This window comes from Pleurodeles waltl, chromosome 4_1, assembly GCF_031143425.1.
Source record: "Pleurodeles waltl isolate 20211129_DDA chromosome 4_1, aPleWal1.hap1.20221129, whole genome shotgun sequence".
Lineage (NCBI taxonomy): Eukaryota > Metazoa > Chordata > Amphibia > Caudata > Salamandridae > Pleurodeles > Pleurodeles waltl.
In genome coordinates, this window is record NC_090442.1 from 349566687 (window position 1) to 349587306 (window position 20620).

The window sequence follows — 20620 nt, forward strand, 5'->3', positions numbered from 1 at the left end:
GGTCCTCCCATCTCTTGCGGCAGTGGGTGCTCCATCTACGATAGACCCCGAGGGTCCCCACTTCCTTGGCGATGGCACGCCAAATACCCTTCTTCTGGTGGGTGTTGACCTAGAGGAAAGGTACAGGAGGAAAGGAAATTACTCACCCGTCCGGACCGTCATACTCATTGCCCACCAGTTCCCACCTATGCCCTGACGCACATACACTCACCATCCTCACATGCAGCCCTCAGCCCCCCCACATGTATCTTCCATCCACATCACTTCAAACAGGCATTGCCCACGCATCATGCTCACAGTGTACTCACCTATTTGTCTGGAGGACCGTAGAGTAGAGTGTACTGGGGAGGACCCCACTCACCATTTTGTCCAACTCCTCCGTGGTGAAGGCAGGGGCCCTTTCCCCAGACACTCGAGCCATTGTTGCTTCCAGACTCAGGTCACAGCAGCACTTGCAGTGTAGGTCCTCTCCTGTTGAAGGTCAGGTATCAAGTGAGTGAACATATAGAAAATGGCGGTCACGTCGGCGGCGGTGCATACCGTCACCGCCGGCGCACATCATCATTGGCTCCTGGAACCCATGGGGCCCAATGATAACCAATGCTGAATTGCGCAGCGGTCTTCGACCGCCTACCGCGATGCTGCACAACGCCAGCCCAGTTACCTCATTTCTCCTTGACCCTCCTCACAAGTCAGGCAGCTGCCATTTCAGGGGGGCACATGGCATGGCACCTAACTGCGTCACAGCACAATTCAGCAGATATACGAACTAACTACGCCACACACGGATTTACTCACATTACTGCAAACACACTTGTGCAACCTATGTGGTACATGACCCTCTGCTCACCATTCTCCTCCATAGGCCACATCCGCTGGGGCAGATGATGAGATGGCGTCATCCTCCGGTGTACAGACCCCTGGTGTACCTGTCGACAATGGAAGACAGACACAACATTATCACCAACAGACTTGATCGTGCCACAATCCAAGACCTGTGTTCCCAATTGGAGCCAGACATGATGTCAGCTATCCCCCATCCCACAGGAATCTCCCCTCTAGTGCAGGTCCTGTCAGTGCTCCATTTCCTGGCAAGTGGCTCCTTTCAAACTACAGTGGCCATGGCATCTGGGATGTCTCAGCCAATGTTTTCTAATGTGTTGACCAGAGTGTTGTCTGCCCTGCTGAAACACATGCGCAGCTAAATCGTGTTTCCCCGGGTGGAGGATTTGCCCACAGTGAAAGCTGACTTTTATGCCCTGGGACATATCCCCAGCATCATTGGTGCCATTGATGGTACACATGTGGCATTTGTCCCCCCCGCAGAAATGAACAAGTGTACAGAAATAGAAAAAGCTACCATTCAATGAATGTGCAGATGGTGTGTTAGGCAGACCAGTCCATCTCCCATGTGAATGCCAAGTATCCTGGCTCTGTGCATGATACCTACATTTTGAGGAATAGCAGTATCCCTTATGTGATAGTCCCTAAGGGTTAGTGTGTGTCTAACACTTATCCCTCAACATTTGCAGGTGACTCTGGTTACCCAACCTCTCATGGCTACTGACCCTAGTGAGGAATGCCAGGACAAGGGCAGAGGAACGACACAATGAGGCACATGGGTGAACTAGGCATATTATTTAGAGGACGTTCGGCCTCTTGAAGGCCAGATTCTGGTTCCTCCATCTAACAGGTGGCTCCCTATACTACTCACCGAAGAAGGTGTGCCAGATAATCGTGGCATGCTGCATGTTGCACAACCTGGCATTGCGACGCCAGGTGCCTTTTCTGCAGGAGGATGGGCCTGATGATGGTCTTGTGGCAGCGGTGAAGCCTGTAGACAGTGAGGAAGAGGAGGCAGAGGAAGAAGATATTGACAACCGAACGAACATCATCATGCAGTACTTCCAGTGACACACAGGTAAAAGACTGTAACTGCTCCTCACATTTCTGAATACTGTAGGACATTGTATAAGTCAGCCTCTTCTCTGTCTATGGACACTGACAGTTCACTTTGGCTTTCAATTTTTCAGATCTGGGTACCTCATTCTACCTTCTGCTATATGTACTGCTGCCCAACAACTGTCATACATTGGTATGAGCAAATGAACATTTACATTGATATTTGTTGGTGATGTTGTAATAATACATTTGTGAAAGTTCAGACTGACTCCAGACTGGTTTGTGATTCAAGGGTGTTTATTTAGGGGCTAATGTGTATAGGGATATGTGGAAGGGGCTGGGGTGATGGTGGAGGAAGGTCTATAGTAGAGTCCAGTCTCTTGGTATCACAGGTGTATTGTCCAATGGGGCATAGGAAGGGGAGTAATGGCAGTTCAAGGTGGACAGGGTGCCATAGTGGGACAGAAGGGTGACAATCAGGCGGGTCCTATTTCCTGGCGGGGTATTGGCAATGTTCTCTGTCTTCTGCCTGGATTGTGGGGTGGTTCTCCTTCTGCAGGGGGTGGGGTGCTGGTGGGCTGTTGTTCCTGTGGCAGGGCCTCCTGTCCACTAGCGCCGGCGGAGGTGGAGGGCTGTTCCTCGATTTGGATAGTGTCATGGGCCCTTTGTTGTGCCACTGGCTCCCTCATGGTCTTGCCTATCTCCGCCATCACCCCTGCTATGGTGACCAGGATGGTGTAGATGTTGGTGAGGTCCTCCCTGATCCCCATGTTTTGTCCCTCCTGCAGCCGCTGGGTCTCCTGCAACTTGGCCAGTACCGTGTCCATGGTCTCCTGGGAATGGTTGTATGCTCCCATGATGTTTGATAGTGCCTCGTGGAGGGTCGGTTCCCTGGGCCTGTCCTCTCCCTGTCGAACAGCAGTCCTCCCAGCTTCCCTGTTGTCCTGTGCCTCCATCCCCTGAACCGTGTGCCCACTGCCACTGACCCCAGGTCCCTGATCATCCTGAGTTTGTGGGGTGTCTGGGGTCCCTGTAGTGGTGGATAAACTGCTGATTGACGTGCCCTGGGGACAGTGGCATGGGCCCGCTGGGTGGGTGCTGTGGTGGTGTTTCCTGAGGGGGGAGGTTCTGTGGTGGCTTGGGACTGTGGTAGGGGAACCGACTGTCCAAAGGTCTCTGATGGACCAGCCAGATCATCTTGATCCAGGCGTGCAGAGATGCTGTTGTCACTGTGGGCCTCTTCTGTGGGGGTACTGGATATGGTTGGCACCTCCTGTCTGGTGATGTTGGGTAGGGGTCCTGTTGGGGTGTAAATGCATTGTTATTTTATCTGTGTGTGCCATCTTGTGCAATGGGTGTGTTTCCCCTCTATTACTGTACTTGCACTATCGCCTTGGCCCTTCTGAGTGGTGATTGTGTGCCCTGGGTGGGTCTCTCTATTGGACATGCTTTGGTGATGGGTGTCCATGCGTGTATGTGATGGGTGTCCATGAATTGTTGTTGCATACAGGGCTTGGTTGTGGGAGTGGTGGGGCATGATGGTGGGGTGTGTGGGAGATGGTGGATTCATGGGAGTGAGGGTGAGGGTGGGAGTATGTGATGGCTTGCGGGTAGGGTGGGGGGGATATAATAGTAAAGATTTGACTTACCAGGGTCCAGTCCTCCTGCTACTCCATCGAGGCCCTCAGAATGCATTATTGCCAAGACTTGCTCCTCCCATGTTGTTAGTTGTGGGGGAGGAGGTGGGTGTCCACCGCCAGTCCTCTGTACAGCTACCTGTTGTCTGGATACCACGGAACGCACCTTCCCCTGTAGGTTGTTCCACCTCTTCCTGATGTCATCCCTTGTTCTTGGATGCTGTCCCACTGCGTTGACCCTGTTGACAATTCTCCGCCATTACTCCATCTTCCTTGCAATGGATGTCTGCTGCACCTGTGATCCGAATAGCTGTGGCTCTACCCGGATGATTTCCTCCACCATGACTCTGGGCTCCTCCTCAGAAAACCTGGGGTGTCTTTGAGGTGCCATGATGTGGTGTGAATGATGTGTGAGGTGATGGTTGATGTGATGTGTGGGGTGATGTGTTGGGGTGTGTGGTGTGATGTGCGTGGATGGTGTATAAGTGATGGTGTTGTGTGCCTCTGGATGCTGGTGTGGTCTTTGCTTTTCTCTCTCTCTGCTTCTTTCAAATTTTTCAGTGTAAGGGGTTGTGGGTAATGTGGTGTGTGTTTTACAGTGGTGTGAGTGTATGGTTGTGATGTGTGTATGTGTGTCAGGTGTGTGTATTTTGAATTGTCCAATGTGGTGTAGTTTTGTAAGTGTGTGTGTATTTTGAGCGCTGCGGTGTGTCCCGACAATGGATTACCGTGGTTGAATGACCGCTGCGTTGATTCGTGGGTCGTGATACTGTGGACATATTTCTGTTGGCATAATGGTGTGGGTTTTGCTATCGCCAGTTTATCACTGAATTTGGTGTGGCAGATTTGTGTGGGTGTCTGTATAGTGGTGGAATTCTCAGTGTGGGTCATAATACCTGTTGAGAATTTCCGCTGCGGACACGGTATGTTGGTGGCCGTCGGCACGGCGGTCAGCAGGATTTACCGCCAGGGTTGTAATGAGGGCTTAAGTCAGGAGGTACATTTTTGGCCAAGGCCTCTTGCTTGCTGTAGCCCTGCTCGGCTAGATGGAAATCTGCAGGGCTCCATCGTGGTCAGCCTGAAACTTTGGCTTAGCCCCGGGCGAGGTGCGACCAGATGTCCTGAGTGGCCCCTTTAGTTTCTAAGCGCTAAACATATTAATTCTTCAAAAATTCATATCTCTGGTTCCTCTGATCCGATTTTATTTGTTTTGGTGTCAAATTAAAGATAAATATATGTCCTAATTTTATAAATTGGTTTTGGATTTTTAAACATTGTCCTGTGTTTTATTTTATTATTTTGCACTCCTTGTCTCCTAAGTTGAGCCTTGTTGTTCGTTGCCAAGCTATCAAGGGTTGAGTTGGGTTAACTTCTTGAGACCTAACTGAACCTAGTGGGGGTTAGTGGCCTATTGCTAAGTGTAGGTACTTACCTGCCCTTACCAATAATCCACTTTCCAACAAGGCAGAAAAAGGTCAAAGGTTACCAAACTTTGAAAAGCTGTAACATGGGTCCGTTGTGCCGATTTAGACAATTCTGACCTTATTTTACTCCTGTTGGTCAGCTGTTGCGACCCTTCTCATCTCCAAAGTGATGCAGTCCTCAAGTAGCTGGTTATCCTGGCTCCATGCACCAGCAAATCTCCTGATATTGGTTTCTGGGTGCAAAATTTCCAGGGCTTTCCTGCAACTGGTTTTCCGGGAGGGGATAAAGGAGTCAAGCCTCACTGGCCCTTGGGGAGACCCACAGATCCTGGGGTAAACTGGGCAGAGCCTTAGTACTAAGTGAGCGCCAGGGGGTTCCTCCTTCCAGTTCTCCGTGTTGGTCACAGGATCCAGCTCCAAAGGGTAGGAAAAAGGCACAGGCAAGAGAGAGCCTTCTATTGCGAAAGAGGTTTTAAAGGAGAAAGGAAGGGTCCAGAAGTCAGATACTCCTCGCCAATCCTAGGGTCACCTCTCCATCCCTGTCCCAACCCTCTTGCACAGCATGCTGGGACAGTTCAAAATGGCATCATCCACGAGTCACTGCTCACATCAGGTCCTGGGGTCTCAGCTCTACTTCTCACTGACATCACTGCCAGGGATTTGCAAACCAGAAGTTCAAACAAGCCTCCCTCCATGGATGGCTTCATTTGTCTGTGCACTCTTTTTTGTTCAGTGGGCTGGGGCAGGCCCAACCCTGGTATAGCGTGACCGTTGAGTTGTTGATGTAGTTAATTTTAGCCCACCCCTTTCCTCCTTAGGAGCTGGGAGAAGTGCTGCTAATTGCTAATTTTGTATAGGGTGAGATTTGTTCATGCTGCTGGATAGAAATGCAATTAACTGGGCAAAGCGGAGTGACAAAAGGCCTGGGCTCTGTTCCTAAGCTGGCCAGGGAAATATGAAAACTCTGGATGACCCATAAAGTGTACAGATAGCATTTTGGAAGTTACATAATTGATTTTCCCACACAGTGTGCACTCTAATTCAAGACATTAATCGTCTCTGTAGGCCAAAGTGGAGCACAATTGCCCACTAAGTTAGATCTCTTCCTATGTGTATAATAGAGTGTCACTATATACAAAACAGTAAATCACATTGAATCTCCCTGTTAGTGTACACTAACCTCATAAGGCCTATCCTAGGGGAATATCTAACCATATTTCCACTTATTGTAGTGGTGCCCAGAATGTAAACAAATAGCAGCCACATTTTCTGATGAGGTTGTGGGCATGATAAGCGGAGGGGCTAGAGTAAATCTGTTCAGTAAGGTCCAGTCCTTCATCTGACCTTTGTTTAACCTGCTTAAACTTAATATTTGTCTCTGTTGGAAGTTTGGTACATATTCCTTGAAGTGTTCTTGACTTTTGAAATATGAACATTTTAAAGTCATACACAAATCGTACACATCAGGTAAACAAAAGTAAAAAATAATTTTGCACATTGATATTCATTTTTAGTTGTGATTATCAAACTTGATTCTTCAATCATAAAATATTTAATTTATGGTAAACTAACTGAACAGATGCTCAAAATAATTAGATGTTATCAAATGACAGGTGTTTTATTTCATATTCTGCAAAGTGAAATTATGTGAGATAAAATGCTTCAGAAAAAAGTAGAAAAACATGTTCGTTTTTTAGAAGCTGCCATTCCCGTAAATCCCAAAGCCCAGGTGGGCTTAATAGACAAAGTCATCAATGGCTTCAAAGGGAAGGACTGAATTCCTTTCCGCTGACTGAAATTTGTTTTGCTCCCAAGTGTGACAAGTAAGAAACAATTAAACATTGGTTCATTCGCAAGGAATAAAGTGTAAAAATAGAATGCACTACTCATGAAACTATGTGGAATTCCTTACGTGAACTGAATGCAGGTATGGATTTTAAGATTTGTTAGTGCTTTTCTTTTTGTACATGCAGGAACCCTAAAGCACTTCTCTTGAAGGACTGGAAGCAGTTTTAAGCCCCCAAGGATTTAGGTCTCCAACTTGAGCTTTGTCAAAAAATCATTACATTCAATATTATTTGACACATTTTAGGCTCCACAAGAAAGACTGAGAATATTTTAGTATCAAATCATGACGAGTTATTGAAAGTTAATGGTTTACAAAAGCAAACATCGAGTTAGTAGCAAGGTATAACCAGAATGCACATGCTAAAATTCAATTATTACGCAACCAGATAAGATCCTTCCTATCTTAAGAATCAAAGGACGAAGCAGCATGGAGTAACATCTATTTGAAGGACTAAGAAAAGTCAGTCCTATCTTTCAGAGAGCACTGTAAAACCTTCTACTCAGCCCTGCTCTAACCTGATCTGCTCTCCTCTCATCTGAACTAAAGACACACAAATTCTAACATTTTGTATAACTATGTGCAGTTCTCAAGAAGAATGCCCAATACGGTTAAAGCAAGATGATACAATTACATACTTAATAAGCTCTTAATTTCTCATAATACAAGCATCTATCTGTATGCTTAAACTTACTCTATCTACTGATAAGATACAGGTTTAGTCTGCTTACTGCAGGTGCTGCATGAGTGCAAATATTTCCTCACCTGGAAAAAAATGGAAAAGGAACACTGTGGATGTTGGACGTAGCCCTTTCTGCAAGGTCAACCCTAAACATTTTGCCTTCATCCTGCTGTTTTCTGAACTTGTTTTTGTTGGACTTAGGACTCAGTGCACTTTACCCCTGCTAACCAGTGCTAAAGTGCTTTTGCTCTCTCCTCAAAACATGTAGAGTTGGCATACACACAATTGGCATATTTAATTTGCTTTTAAGTCCCCAAGTAAAGTTGTACTACATGGGCCCAGGGTCTGTAAATTAAATGCTACTAGTGGGCCTGCTGCACTGATTCTGTGTTATGGGACATAGGTATAGCTAGCAGATGGTCTTTGTTTATTGCTTCAATACAGTGAAACTAGGGGAAGCTTGATGTTTGCAGGACTGGTCACTCTGAATTAACAAGGGGGGGGGGGTCTATCACCTACCACACATGCACATCACAAAGACTCTGCTTGAGCGCTCTCACAAAGGGTTTGCCACTAGTTTTTTGTGACCCCAGGCAAGCTGAGGCCAGGATAGGGATGAAGGGGATACCTGACACTTCAGGGGGCGAAAACATAAAGAAGCTTCCTCCACATCAAAGCGGGCATCAGGTATAAATGTTGGACCTCAGACCACAACATTTCAGATCCCTCTTTGGACCTGTGGATTCTGACAAGGAAGAAGGACTGCCCAGCTGTGAAGTTTGCTTGCTGAACGGCTTTGCTGCCCAAGGACTGCTCTGCTGCCCTGGAATAACTGTTGCTGCATCAGGACTCTCTACTGTGAGATGCCCTGCTGAAACCAGCCTGCCTGAGTTTCTTAGGGCTCAATGATCTCCAAGGGTCAGTTGGATGACCTCCTGTTCACATGCTACAGGGACACAAAAGGCTTCTCAGTGCCACATCCTCAGTGCAGGACCACACATCACCTCAAAAGCTCTGCAAGCTTGATACAGTGAAGCACATCTGAATGCTGATAATCGTCTGGGAACCAGCCCAGCACACCACAGCTCCTTGCTGCTCCCAAGCAGAACCGTACATCACCTCAGTAGCTCCATCAGCCCGATGAGCGTGACACATTTCAAGGCTAACAACAGGTCCAGCTCAATGCAGCACAGGATATCTCAATACAAGTCCTTTCAAGTCCTAGCAGCTTCTCCAGCACGGGCCAAGGGTGGTTCCCCTCCACCTCAGCACCAAAGCATCACTACACAAGTCTTCAGAAGCCCCAGTGGCTTCCTCATCGACAATAGCAGTTCTTGCATCGCAAGCTCCCATCAATAGTCACTGACTTTGCTAAAAGACGGACCTTGTACTGCAAGCTCCACATCGACGGTTTCCAACACCTGCCAGTGCAACACAACGCACAGATTTTTCATTGCTCCAGAACCAATATTTAAGGTACTCTTGTTCAGATGGCCTATCAGGGTCCCTGTAGCCAGCCGCACTCCGTCACGATTTGCATAAACTTGTAACTTTGTGCTGGTCCAGTGCGACCAGAAAGTCACAGTTGGCATTTTGCATTTTTTGGTGCTATATTCACTGAAATATTTAAGATTGCATATCTCCAGTTCTACTGATTGGATTTGTGTTGTTTTTGGTCGTTTTTAGAGTGCTTTGGTTAATGGGGGCATTGGGGCATGGCCCTGCTGAATTTGATGCCCCTGTATTAAAAATGTTAAATTCTAAAGTTTATTCCCAGCTGCAGTGCTTTTATTTCACCATGGGCCACGTGCACATTGCAGGTAGCAGACTTTCTATTCATGAGTGAGCAGGGGGTGGGACATCATTATAGAAGACAACATAGGAAGACTGGCTGGGTTCGAAGACATTTTGGTGCACAGGTCAGGTTGGACAGATGTCTTCCTATGATCAACCTGACATGCGCACTTGAGACCTCTCCAATCAGCACAACTTTAGTGAGCCAGAAATCACAGTTGCAGCCTCCCCATCCTCTAAGGAGCACTGACTTTGCCTGATCCAGCCAGTCCTGGTGCTTCCCTTATGCTATTTGCTGATATAAACAGCAAGAGAGCGGCACCTGGATTGGCTCAAGAAGAGGTGAGGAGTAGGTAGGTTTGAAGGCAGCATTGGGGTGGGAGGTTTGGCTTTAAAGAAGATCATGGCTAATCATAGTATGTCTTTATTATGAAGACTTTCAGTGATAGGTCATTTTCTATCCCTTGTTGAATTTCATTAACTCACTGCTGTTTCCACCTCATCATGCAGCCCAGCCCAGGGTGAGATTGAGGAAAACCGTGGCAGAGAGTACATGACTTTCAGTGTGTTCCTAGTTAAACTGCCCTTGTTGTGTTGACTTTGTGCCTTGGTAATGGATAGAAAGCAGAGAAAAAAAATCATCCTCTGGGAAAATATCTCCTTTTCCTAGAGCACACTTCACCTCCATCAGCCTTGAAATGCCTCACTAATCATAGTTGCAGATACCATGTGACATACTAACACCCCTCAGGAAGCCGGCAGCCACACCCAGAAGTTCTCGCTTGCTTTGCCTAAAATGTGTCCTGACATGGAAAGTAGCTCTGCGGGACGCTTAACAATACAAGATCACTTTAGACCAAGGAACGCTTCATGCAGCAAGTGGTGAATGGAGGAAGAGTACCGTTGTTTATTATTTACTTGACATGGATGGTGCTGCTCTGATTTTACCTTTACATTCACAGTGTGATTAGCTTTGAGCGTGGTCAATAAACAGAGGCCTTTGGTTTGTTATCAGGTGCCTTGTTTTTCCAAAAAGGTGCAGCTGGCGACGTCAATGTTATATTTTGCTTATAAACATGTGTTGCAGCGCTTGAGAGAGTGAGGTATAGCTCTTTTTTCCTCATGCAGAAGGTGTGGTGCTATAAAGTGTGTGCGCTGTCATTCCTGCATGTATGCATTAGGTAGACTTTTAGCTAGACAGGCAGGTTGTTTCTATGACGTTATTCACAGACTGCTTCTTCTCCAGGCCACTTATCTTCCCTTGGACAGTGAGTTTGTGCTATGATAAATCTGTAAAATAAAAGATGTACACACCACAGTAGAGCACACTACGTTTATTTAGATAGCCAACAAGTGATTTACCAATTCAAAGTAATTTGTAATGTCCTGGCACAAAGCCACACTTCAAATAATGTAAATAAAACTATTGGATTAGCATAAGGGAAGAAAGTTTATTCGGCCTATCCTGAGTCTTTGTGAAGGAAATGTCACAATTTTGCTTTCAGATGGTTTCCTTCTTCACTGTTATGTGCTTTTTTTCTAATTCCAATATGCCCCCTCCCCAACACCCAAGTCATGCATTGTTTAGCTGATAACGACTGAAAAAACAGGTGGTCTCTAGACATGTAAGTGTCACGCTCGTGTAACTATTTTGAGGTAAGCTCAGACAGACTGTCTAAAATCAAAAAGAAAGCCATTAATGGTAGCGACGGGCCCTCTATTGCTATTTGTATTCAAAATAAACAAAATGCATCTACGGCAGTGATGTTCAAAATGTTGATCAAAGCTAATAATGTTAAAGACATTGAAAGACAGTTCTTTATAAGTCAATTGGACCCCAATTGAGGCAGAGATTTTTTTGTTGTTCCGTAAAAAATGCACATTTCCTTTTATGTACTGTTATCAAATGTATTTATTGCTTCCAGGTTTACCCTTTATAGAAAAATAACCATTGTCAGAATGTGTGCAGTGCTGCATGATAGCTTGATAGATGGTAATGTCTCAAATCTGCTGCCAGGCAGACTGTTGCTCTGTGGCTGGTATGTAGTGCCCCTCTCTGGGTTAGGGGTTATTTATCACAGATGCATCACTGCCTATGCAATTCATAGCAAGAAAACATGTAATCATGAGTGCGTGTTGCCTTCTCTGATTTCATGTAAAATTCATCATTTCGAACGCCTTTTTTCAGAGTTTTCTTGGGGGGCAGAAGCCTCCCAAACCCCCATTTTGTCCATCAGCTCGCTTGCTTAGGTCGCTCACAACATAGCTTTCATCCCTGAACTTCACACCACACCATTTCCAAACGGCACCAGCCGCCAATGCTCTTTTTTTAAAAACATTGTGTGGGATTAGTCTTGTGTGGTGTTTTCATGTAATAACTGTTTGAGGTGCTGAATAAATACTTTACACATTGCCTATATGTTAAGCCTGACTGCTCTTTGCCAAGCTACCAAAGGGCTGAGCAAAGGATAACTTGGGATTTGCCTGTGACTTCACCCTGAAGGATTGTGGTTGCTGCTTGAGAAGGGTTTTATTCCCCTCAACCAGTAACCCTGTTTCTTACAGTAGGGAATATAAGTTTAAGCATGCCTTTAGTGAGTCAAACTTGGAGCACAAATAATGGAAATACCTTTAGAGTAAGTTAACTTATCTGCAAATGTTCCATCAAAATTGTAGGCATGATACGAAAGAGCGACATTAAGGAACACATAAAATATACAAACAGCTTACACTGGTACCTAAACTGAACATGAAACATATCACATTTTGTTGCAACAATTCAACAAACAAATTTAATTCAGTCTTTAATTAGAGAGCAGCGAAGCTAAAAAGTTAAGCTGATGTGAAACCATGTTGCTATTTACACACTCATGATTAGGAACACTTCCTGCAGTAAATAAAAAAACAAATATTTTCACTTCTGAAACACTTTTTACCTGGGTCACTTTATGAATGGCCTCACAAGCCATGAAGGTACACGAGGAGGAATAGTTGGACTCTACCTATTCATTTACTGTTATATTTTTGGTTATTTTTTTGAGCAGATAAAAGTTCTTTAGGACGTGAAGACGAGGACGGAAATTCAAACTGTATGAGTTTTACATACAAATGCTGTACAAAGGCCCATTGGAAAAGAAGAAAATTGGCACTTCCAACAGGCTACTTTCTGGCACAGATGATACAGAAATAAACTCCATAAGGAAGAACCTTAGTAATGAAGATGTTTACCTTCATAATACTAAAAGTTAAATTGTGTGAAACTCAGCAGGTTATGGCAAGACATCCTAAAGCGTAGCCACGTGCAGTCTGCAAGGTATCCCAGTGCAGGACGCTGGATTACGTCGAGCATAGAGCATATCATCTTGAAAGCAACACATTGCTTCATCATTGTCAAATGAAAGGACATCAATGTGAGGGTCATAAGGTGCTTTATGCCAAAGATAACTCAGAAAAAATGATTCTGTATGTAGGAATGTACCCTCTTTTTGGCAATGTTTGCTTGATGTCAGTGTGTTTGACTGTGTCACTGGGATCCTGCTAATCAGAACCCCAGTGCTTATGCTCTCTCTCCTCTAAATGTTGTCAATGCATACTGGTAACCCAGTATGTCACCCAAAATAGGCATACTGGTCACCCCTTTTAAGTCCATAGCATATGGTAACTAGGTACCCAGGGCATTGGGGTTCCAGGGGATCCCTATAAGCTGCAGCATTTATTTTGCCACCCATAGGGAGCTCATGCAAAGGTTTCTACAGGACTGCCATTGCAGCCTGTTTAAAATGGTGCATGCACCCTCTCATAGCCATTTACACTGCACCAGGTCACTTATAAGTCACCCCTACACCAGGCCTTCCAACCCTGAAGGCTGGGTGCAGAGTACCTGTGTGTGAGGGCACCCCTGCACTAGCAGAGGTGCCCCCACGTCGTCCAGGACCATTTTCCCAGACGTCATGAGTGTAGGGACGCCATTTTACGCGTGCACTATACATAGGTCACTACCTATGTACAGCTTGACAATGGTAACTCCGAATATGGCCATGTTTGGTATCAAACATGTATCATACCAAAGGCTTTTGAAAGCATTGGTTTTATGATTCCATGTACTCTGGAGGCTCCTTAGAGGACACCCAGTACTGCCATTCCAGCCTTCTGAGGTTTTCCAGGCAGCCCCAGCTGCTGCCACCTCACAGACATGTTTCTTCCCTTCTGTTGCTTGAGCAGCTCAAGCCCAGGAAGGCAGAACAAAGGATTGCCTTTGGGAGAGGGATGTTACACCTTCAACCCTTGGAAATAGGTGTTACTGGCATGGGAGGGGTAGTCTCCCAGAGCCTCTGGAAATGCTTTGAAGGGCACAGATGGTGCCCTCCTTGCATAATCCAGTCTACACCAGTTCAGGGACTCCCAGTCACTGCTCTGGCACAAAACTGCACAAAGTAAAGGGGAGTGACCACTGCCCTGTCCATCACCACCCTAGGGGTGTTGCTCAGAGCTCCTCCAGAGTGTTCCTGGGTTTTGTCATCCTTGATTGGCAGGGCATTCTGAGAGCATTGAGTGGCCAGTGCCAGCAGGTGATGTCAGAGCCCTCCCTTGATAGGTGCTTACCTGTTAGCTGACCAATCCCTCTTTCAGGGCCACTTAGGGTCTCTCTCTTGGGCGGTTCTTCAGATTCAGATTGCAAGACTCCAGCAGGAATTCTCTGCATCCTTTACTTCACCTTCTTACTGAAGAAACCGCATTTGGACCTTCCAGGAACTCTATAACTGCAACAAAGAAGAAAAGACGACTTCTACAACATTGTATCTTCAGCTCCTGTCCTGCCAGCAACTGCAACTGTTTCCCGGTTGTGCATCCTCAGAGGACAGCAAGTCTTCAGCCTGCACCAGAAGAACAAAGGAATCTATCTTGAAGTGAAGGAGTCACTTCCCTTCTTCAGCAGGCACCCCTCTGCAACAACGACAGGTGGCTTGGGCCCCTCTTCTGAAGAAGTGCGTCGATCCAGAAACACGGGTGGTGGACTGAAGTGGTTGCAACGGTCCTCAAACTCCAGCTGTCCAACTTTGGTGGAGGTAAGAGCTTGCCTCCCCAAGCAAGACAGTAGCCCCATGCACCATGTTCCTTGCAGTTGACACAGCTTGTTGGCATTCTTCCACAAATCTTTTCATGCTCTGTGCAGCTCTGGCCACCAGCACGCCTTCCTGCCGTGCATAGCCTCCTGCGTGGTTCTCCGGCAGCGTGGGATCCTTATGTGTAGTGCTGCAGGGGCCTCATTTTGCACCTTCTTTGTCCCCATGCTGTGGGACTCCTGTGAACACTATCTGGTCTTCTGAGGGCTCTCTGAGTTGCTGAGAGCCCACTCTGTCTCCCCTTCTTGGGTAGAGGCCAATAGGTCCCTCCTAGTTCTGGGCTGCACCATTTTCCGCTAACCATGATCTTTGCATGTGCCAAGGCTTGTTGGCAGAATCCAGTGAAGCAAATCAGACTGCAGTCATCCATCCGGCGTGGGACATCATCTCCACCAACCAGGAACCCACATCTGTGGCTTGGGTGCAGTACTGATTGTTCTTCACCAGTCGTTCTTCTTTTGCACCTTCATCCGGATTAGCAGGGGCTCCTGTTTTCCCTGGACTCTTCAGTGCTTCTTAGAGTTGGTCCCCTTCTTCCACAGTTCTTCAGGTCCAGGAATCCAGCGCTGGTGTCTTGCAGTCTCTTATGGTTATTACATAATCTTCTATCACATGTTATTTTTTTTGTGTTCAGGGGAACTTACTGTGATTTACTCCTACTTTCCTGGGTTCTGGGGTGGGTTCTATTAATTACCCTTGTTGTTTTTTTACACTCCCAGCACCCCTCTACACACTACACTTGCCTAAGTGGGAAGCCGACTTTCGTATTCCACTATTTTAGTATATGGTTTGTGTTCCCCCTAGGCCCATCTCTAACTATTGTGATTTTCACTATTTGCACTGTTTTACAGCTATGTCTGCATTCCAGTGTATATATACACTGTGTATATTACTTACCTCCTAAGGGACTATAGTCTCAAGGTATTTTTAGCATTTGTGTCACCAAAATAAAGTACCTTTATTTTTGGAACACTGAGTATTTTCTTTCATGTGTGTGAGTACTGTGTGACTACAGAGGTATTGCATGAGCTTTGCATGTCTCATAGTTAGGCCTTGGCTGCTCATCCACACTACCCCCTGGAGATCCTGGCTTCTAGACACTGACTACATTTCACTAATAAGGGATAACTGGACCTGGTATAAGGTGTAAGTACCTTGGGTACCTACTACAAACCAGGCCAGCCTCCTACACTCTTTAAGTGTAGTTTGTATTGCATTTGAGCAATCTATCTGGCATGCATGCCACTGCAATGTTCAAGGTATGCCATTACCACAGGAACAAAATATATGGTCTATTCTTTGAGTTTTGAGGAAGAAGCAAGAGGAGGAGAAGATGGCAAGGCCGAGTAGGAAAAATGCATTTGATTGTATGTTTATGTATTTACTTATTCATTCATTTATGTATGTATTGAATTGAATTTTAGACACAGAGTTTTACAAAAAGAAGGGGATGGCACAATAAATAAAAAATAATAAAGTATTTAAGAAAAAGAAAACAACAATTCACAAAGAAAGGACAGATCTAGGTAGGAAAATAACATGTTTATAAATAATAAACATACAACGGGAGTGAACCTATGTATAAAACTACTCAAATCATTAACAGTTATTATCACAAAAACAAACTTAGGTCTGTGGAAATGCCAAACATTTCAAGCCTCCAGTTCAGGATAAATGCCCATATCTCACAGTAAGGTCAATATATATGCTGCAATACACATTCCATGCTTGCAACAAGGCTCCAGTTCTCCTCAGTACTCAAAAAGTACTAATGCAATGAAGAGGTTGGACAATTGGCTGAGCAACTATGAAACAGAAGATCAAAGAAACACAACACAATCCAGGTCACCTATTCAGGCTGCATAATGTGTGGAGCCCTTGTGTGAAAGTCCAGAGAATGAGTAATTCTGGGGGTGAGAAAACCATTCAATTTTCTGAGCCACTCGTAATGACGGCCACATTTGTGAAAGTTTTGGATTTCATCATCTCAGTGGCTTGAATGAGTGCACCTACAGCCCATGCAATGATGACAAAATGCCTCCTGTCCAGTCAGTATGAGCCCAGGTACCATACAATTAGGCTTCCTCTGAAATGTATCATTCAGCATGATCAAGCCCTTGCCTTGAAACTGCGTGTCAGAAAATGTATATTCTGACCCTTATTGGCTCTTAGGGACTAAAATTGCTCTACAAGGGTTAAGTGGCTGGCAACCTGTTTTCCTGCTTCAGGGACAAAAAGGCAGACCACTCCTGACTCTAACAGGGTACAGATTACAACAAATGACTGGACTGTGCAGAAAACCTGATTGAATGGAGACCTGGTGCCTAGAAGCCTGTCCTGAAGACGTAGGTGGTGCAGTACTGACTATAAGGAACTTTCACAGCAGTTGGGGAAAAGTGGGACTTAGTCATTGTTAGAAATTGAGTTACTGGTTGACTGAGGTGTAAGCTCTGGTCAGGCAGCAACCACAATCCTAGTCAGGGTAAGGCACAAGCAAACCCCAAATCAACCTGCATTCACCAGCTGGTAGCTTGGCACAGAGCAGTCAAGCTTAACTTAGAGGTAATGCGTAAAGCATTTCTGCAATACTTTAAACAATGAAAACACCACACAGAATAGATCTTACACCAGGTTAGAACAATAGAGCCTAATTTAATAAATAGAAAGGCCAAAAATGACAAAAATCGAATCCGTAGAACTGAAGTTATGAATTTTACAGGATTATACTGTAAAATACCATCTAAAGGCATAAAGTGTCACCCGTGTTTATCTGGTCATGCTGGACCGAGAAAACGTCAAAACCTCAGTCTGACAGGATAGAGTGCCAGTCGGATACAATTCCAGATCGGTACAGATGAAGTTTTACCTTCTCAGGTTTTGGGCCAGGAGTCCTGTTCACTTCGGGGAGGATTGCGAGGAGCAAGGAAAGCGTAGCGGGTGGTGGCCGGAGTGGCGTGAAAATCAGGCCGGGCATTGTGGATGGGAGGGCTGGTGCTTCAGGTTGGTGGTCCTCCATGGGCGATCGATGCTTGTTGTGCAAAATGGCAGGCTGGCAGTTGTTTGTGCTGTATTTTGGTGCAAGCAGCAAAGGTCCAGTTATTCTCCAGGCAAGAGGGCAGCAGTTAGTAGCTCAGTACAACAGGGCAGCAGTTCCTTTAGAGCAGCATCCAGCAGAGTGGCAGTCCTTGCAGCAGCACAGCAGTCTGTGTTCCTAGCAGAGTATCTGCTGGTCTAGAAGTGTAAGGAAGTGGTGGTGTCTGAGATTCAGTATGTATACTGAGTTATGCCTTTGAAGTGGGGGATAAACTTTTAGAGGTTTCCCTTTGAAGTACCAGGCATCCTACCTTCCCTGTCCTGACTGCAAACTAACTAAAAACTAAAGGGGGCATGGAAATCTTTGTGTGGAGGCAGGACACAGCCTATTCAAGTGTAAGTAGGTCTGTACCCAGCTCCTCCCTCCCATCCAGACAGTGATGGCCCATCCAGGCACTCCTAAGTTCCACATTGTGTGTGGCTGTCTAGGAGGAACACACAAAGTTCAACTGTGAGATACACCCAGTCATGTGACCAGAGACAGGATGCAGTCACTAAATTGCAAAAATAAGAAAATGCTAACTTTCTAAAAAGTGACTTTTTCAGAAAAGTAATAAAAAATCTGGCTTCACTATATGTGAGGATTTGTTTACATTGTGATTCCAGAGACACCAAATATGACCATGTTATCTCTTCCCATATGGAAATTATACTTATAAAATGTAATAAGGCACTCCAATGTTATCCTATGGGAGAAATATGCTTTGAAGTAATAAAAAAAGGAATTTAAGGGTTTTTCACTACCAGGACATGAAAATCTTAAAAGTACATGTTCAACATTTTTAATAAACTGCACTCTGCCCTTAAGGGTTTCCAGGGCCCACCCTAGGGGTGACTTAAATGTATTAAAAACAAAAGTGTGGGCCTGGCAAAAGATTTACTTTGCCAGGTTGACATTGCAGTTTAAAACTGCACATACATAGACATGTTTAAAGGGCTACTTAAGGTGGTGGCACAATGAGTACTGCAGGCCCTAGGTAAATGCAATGCTTCTTTCCTTGGGGCTTACAAGTTAACTAAATATGCCAATTGGGTATAAGCTGATGTTACTACTAGAAATTGGGTCTCTAGTTGGCAGAGATATTCACCCTGTTGAAGCAGGGACCAAAAATCCTAGTCAGGGTAAGTCAGTTACACATCGTAAATTAACCTGTGCTTATCATCTGGTAGCTCAGCACAGAGCAGGCAGGCTTAACTTAGAAGACAATGTTTAAAGTATTTGTGCAAAATAGTGAAAACACCACAGAAAGACTCCACACCAAGTTAGAAAAACAAACTGTATTTTTATGAGTGAAACAAGACCAAAATAAAAACATCCAATAGGCGAAAGTTGAGATATGAATTTCTAAGGGATACCTGCAATTATAGTGCTTAGAAGCTTAAAGCGCCAACTAGGGCTATCTGATCACACTAGACCACGGTAAATCCAAAAGTTTGGGCTGATCGTGACGGAGTGCGAGCAGCTACAGGAACCAATCTTGTCTCACTGAGGATTGCTTGGAGGGTTGTGTGGATGTCAAACATATGATGCAAGGAACACGGGGGCCAAAGTGAAGCTGATGTGTTGGTTCCAATCTGCACAGTCGGGGATACACCACCGTCAACAACTCATGTAGTCCTCAAAGCCATGACCCTGAGCAGTGGTGTGGTGTAGAACCCTTTCCCATGAAGGCAATGTGTCATCATCGTCGAGCTATACAGCCAGCGATGCAATGTCCTTAAGCAGTAGAGTTGTGTCAGTGTCAAAAGGAGATGCTTTGGTTCCTACAGGCACAACAACAGTGATGCATTGATTCTGCTGGTTCAGCACAGGGAAGCTCACTTCCAAGGGCCCAGGACTGGATTGGCAACACTTGGCAGGGAGCACTCACAATTGGCAAGAGCCCAAATGCTGGTATAAAGTTGCTGTAAGTTTTTGATTTCCCTGAGACATCAGAATAGGAGGCAAGCAGACGAGCCCTTGGAATCGCTCTGCACTCAAGTGGTGTAGGTCCATTCCTTCTCACCCATGCCGAGGGGGCAGCAGGCAGGTCAGCATAGCAGAAAATCATTTATTCCAGAGCAAAAGTGCCGCACAGTAGCAGTCTTTGTAGACACACAGTCCTTCCTCCTGTCAGAGTATCCACAGGTTCAGAAGTGTACTGAGTTGGTAGGGTCAAAGGTTCAGTACTTATGCAAAGTTGTGCCTTTGAAGTTGGGGTGACTTCAAAAAAGGATTTTTTAAGTGTACAGAGGTCCTTTCTCCCTACCCTGGTTCAGACCCACTACAAGGGATTTTGCAGCCCTTTGTGTTAAAGCAGGACACTGCCTATTCAGGTGTAAGTGTCAGCTCATCCCACCCATTCTACCCAGGATGGACCATCAGGATGATGATGGCCCGTCTGTGGCACCTAAGCTCCCTTTGTGTATGGCTGTCTGGAGGGAATGTACAAAAGTCCAACTGTCATCCTGCAGGCTGCAGGTACACAGGGCTAAGAGCAGGAAAATGCCAACTTTAATATTCAACATTTAATAAACTGTAATGTCTATGTGGGAAAAGGTAGACTTTTCAAGTTTGGTGTCTTTGAAATTGTATTAAAAAAATCCTAACTTGTGGTGAAGTCTGATTTTAAATTGCAATTTTGAAAATTCTACTTTAAAAAGTTGGTACTTCCCAGCCTTAGCAATTTAGTGCCTGCTGACTATCCCAGGTTGGACTTTGTAAATTCCTCCTAGACAGCCACACACAAGAGAGAGCTAAGATGTGTCTGGATGGGCCCTCACTGGCAAATTGGAAGGGAGGAGCTGGGCACAACCCTACTTACAGTTGAATCAGATGTGTCATGCCTCCACAGAAAGGACTGCATGCCCCCTGTAGTAAGTCTGGAGCTAGACCAGGGTAGGCAGGGACCTAAGAACTCCAAAAGGAAACTTCAAGGAGGTTCTCCCCATTTCAAGGGAAGAACCAGGTATAAATATTGGACCTCAGGCACCAGCCCTTCAGTAAATTCTGGAGCTATGGTTACTCTGCTATTCTGCTATGAAAAAGGAATGCTGTGCTGCTGGAAGAACTATCAGTCTGCTGGACTGCAGTACTGAAGGACTGCTGCACGTCTGTGCTGACCTGATGCCTTCTTGTC